This window comes from Mirounga angustirostris, unplaced genomic scaffold (genome assembly GCF_029215605.1).
Source record: "Mirounga angustirostris isolate CCGP_5_RB_7025 unplaced genomic scaffold, mMirAng1.0.hap1 SCAF_9, whole genome shotgun sequence".
Taxonomy (NCBI): domain Eukaryota; kingdom Metazoa; phylum Chordata; class Mammalia; order Carnivora; family Phocidae; genus Mirounga; species Mirounga angustirostris.
Window position 1 is genome coordinate 81,666,430 of NW_026991717.1, and position 3,779 is coordinate 81,670,208.

At 39.2% G+C, this 3,779-nt stretch overlaps 1 pseudogene; it reads left to right on the forward strand.

Moving 5' to 3' along the window:
• Positions 1-3,489: 3,489 nt before the first annotated feature.
• On the forward strand, positions 3,490-3,565 carry LOC123862531 (U4 spliceosomal RNA; annotated as a pseudogene).
• Positions 3,566-3,779: the final 214 nt, after the last annotated feature.

Genomic DNA, 3,779 nt, shown 5'->3' on the forward strand with positions numbered 1-3,779 from the left:
TAAATCTGTATGTTGAGATTATGATGACCTTTATTTATTTATATTCATCTGTGGTTTTCAAACTCTTCATAATGAACATGTGTTATTTTATAAGCAGAAAACATCAAACGTGGAGAAAATTCATCTTTTTAATATTATAGAATGCAGTGCTCTTATAATAAGTTTTTAAAATCTAAATTGTAAATCTGATGTAGTTTTACCTTTAAAATACACATTATAGCTATGTTCTCAAAACCACTTTATTCTTAACCTATTGGTACATTTCTAAATTTATTAAGGCTCTCTTGAAATGGGTCTTTACGCCCATCAATAAAAATACCGTATGTGTCTTCATAGATTTTAAAATAAGAAGCTTACAGGTCGTGATCCTGGAGTCCCTGGATCGAGTCCCGCATCGGGCTCCCTGCTCAGCGGGGAGCCCGCTTCTCCCTCTGACCCTCCCCCCTCTCATGTGCTTGCTCTCTCTCATTCTCGCTCTCTCAAATGAATAAATAAAATCTTTAAAAAAATAAAAATAAATAAAATAAGAAGCTTAGCAGAAAAAAGAGAGCACAGAGGGGCTGCTACTGCTGCAGTGATCACTGAGATTTTAGAGAACAGAGGGCAGCAAGCTTAATTGGTTTTGAGCAGAAGTTTTCGGGATCAGTCAAATCTGGATTTGGATCATGGCTTTGACACTTACTGGCTTGAAAAAAGGTCTCTATGAGACCTTGAATAAAGCACTTTAAGTTTCTGAGTCTTGTTTTCTCATCTGAAAAATGAGAATATGGAGATCTGCTGTGCTAGGTTGTTGCAAGAATTCAGTATATAGTACTTGTAAGATCCCAGGCATGAAGCACATAGTAGCTGATCAATAAATGTTTGTTATTCTGCCTAACCTCTTTTACTCCCAACCATATAGTCTAAACATTGACTGAGTGGTATCCCCTGCAAGGAAGGAACTGACAAAATACTGGAAAAAAGATATATGGAATTTGATTATTTAAAATGTTTCAACCCTCAGTCCCATCCTCACTGAAGACTTTCTTGGCTAATATCAGACTAGACTCGTTCTACTCCAAAAGGAATAAGATTCCAGATCTCATCTTGATTCTAGGTAGTAAGCTATATATGCCAAATCAAAATAAATTTGTTTATATCAGCTGACTATTTAATGCAAACAGAGAGCACTTCCTCCCTGCTTGTCCTCTGGCTGGCTCCTATTCAACTGTCAGCTCTCAGCCTTGATGATACTTTCTGGGACATCTTCTCAGACACTTCAAGCCTGGATCTGACCCTTCTGTGTGCCCCTTATCTTGCTTAGTTTTAAGTATATGTTAACTGTCTTCCTTCTCAGCTAGCATGTAAGTTTTCAGAGGGCAAGGACTCTATGGTCCTTATTGTGTTCACAGTCTTGAACAGTTTTGACTCATGGTAGCTATTCAATTAGCATCTGTTCATGTGACTTTTTGGGCAGAATTCACTTGTTTGTTAATGGAGCCTACATACTAACAATGGTCTAAATGATTTTTTTCCATTTTTTTTTATTCCTCTCAGTCCATAGTACTTTTCTTGCTGTGTTTTCACATTCTCCTGAAGAGCTAAGGAAGAATCTAAATCTGTCATCTTACCTGTCCCCATTTTATTTCTTCCTCACAGTGGACTTATCCTTCTGCATACTCTTGCTCCCAGTTGACTCATGTCTACCTTACAGTCTTCCTCTTAGCTGTAGTATACCAGCTCATCAGACAGCCAGTGTAAATATATGTCTAGTCTCTCTTTTACCTTTTTGATTGATTGATTCTATTATTTAACATTTCATGTAGATGAAAATAGGTTTGGCTTCTTGAATCCAGAGCTCCGAGTTCCTCATCCTTTCCCTGTGACTGTTTTCCTCCCTTTTCCCTCTGTCCCTCGGAGGCTGTTTCTCTCATTACACAAGGCTTAATCCTTAGCAGCTAAATTCCAGGTGCTCTCTAGGACCTGCCAGCTCAGGGAAAGGGGTGGTGTTAAATGTGATGTGCTTCATGCCCTTCCTTCCTGCCTGTTAAGAGTATCATTTTCTCCAGTTGACCCAGTGAAGGAAGGTTAGCAAAATGCTTCCTAGTCCTAGGTCAGATCATAGCCTCCAGCCCGGACCACCAGCGTTGGCAGGGGATCGGGTCACTGCCAGACACGTGGACATATGCACAAGGGCTCTATTTTTCTTGGGCTGAATTGAGTAGTCTTCCTGCTCCCTCCTCTCCTAGGGGTTTACAGAGATGGAAAATAAGTTTTCTCTTTTGGCAAAATAGCAGGGAAGTTCAGAGAAAGACGTGTTTGGGCACCAAGTCAGGAGGAATAGGAATCCCTGGCTGAGTTGGAGAAGTGTAGTCTATTCATTTCGTTCCTGATTTTCCAGGCTTCCCCCCCACCCTTTTATAGGTTTCTCTCTCTCTCCCTCTGGAGATACGTATTAGTGTAATGAGTTTCAGGATTGTCCAAAAAGAATTTTATCTTAAAAAGCTCTCAAATATTGAATACCTGGTTAACTACTTACTCAGATTAGGTGAAGTGGGTCTCTCTTCCTCTCATTCTCTCTCTTTTTATTTCCTGGTCTTTGATATTCTAGTAGCTCAGTGTCCACTTAATTTTGGCAGCTTGGAGATCCCATTTTATTTTATGAATGTTCATTGAGGAGAGGTAATATATATGCCCCCACCCTCCAAACCATCTACATTTGTTTTCTGTATTATATGATTTAGTGCTTGGCTATAAATGACTCTATTACAGATTCCTTTCCCTTCTATGCTACCCTTTAATATGTGAATTTACAAGGGGCAGTAGATTTCCCAGAAGCAATATACATATTTTTAACAGTACGTGGGGAGGCTGAACTAACTTGTGCTGAGAGTCATGGACTGGATATGAAGGAAATGGGGATTGGCACAAATAGCTGACCTCAGTTACAACCTTTTCCAGTGCCTTCTCGCCTCTACCACACGGTACTGTCCAAAGTATAGTTAAACCTCTAAAAGAAAAAAAAAATCACATCCATGGTCATGAGTTTTGAATCTAATAGAACCTAGGCGACTTTCAGTCAATGCATGGTTGCTCATAAATTGTCACTTGTTCTTTTACAAATTTAAGAAGTTTATTGGGGGTAAACATCAGCGGCTCATGCATTGGACCATCATGTAAGTTATACTTCAGTCTCTGTAGTGAATCTTAGTTACTCTCGTTTTTTTTGAACACTTAGTTTTTGCCTCCAAGGGGCAGAATACAGTTATACCTTGTAACCAGGAGCTTTGCCTTTAGGAATGACATGTAGCTTTGAAAAATATTGGGTCTTTTCTGCAGTTCAATCTCAAATCCATTGACATTTTCATTTTGTCGTTTCTGGGGTGTGTTTTGTAACTAGACCCCAGCTATTCCCTATATTTAAACTGTGATAGATGGATTTCGATATTCCACTTTATAAGCAAAAAGCTTGCACGGTGGTAGGAATAATAGAATAAAAAAGAACAAGTGAGCTTTGCGCAGTGGCAGTATTGTAGCCAATGAGGTTTATCCGAGGCGCGATTATTGCTAATTGAAAAAAGAACAAGTGAGTGAAACCGCAAAATAAACACAAAAGTGAACTTGATACCAGAAACATCATTCAGCTGCCGCTTTCTTCTTCTTTTCATGCTGAGGTCTCCATGTGAGATAAGTTTCATTAGTTGGGATAAGCTCGGACTCTGTGGAATTGACTTTATTTTGTTCCCATCAGAACCTAGTATCTCTGGCAGTTAACATAGGCAGATAGATAGAGAAATAAC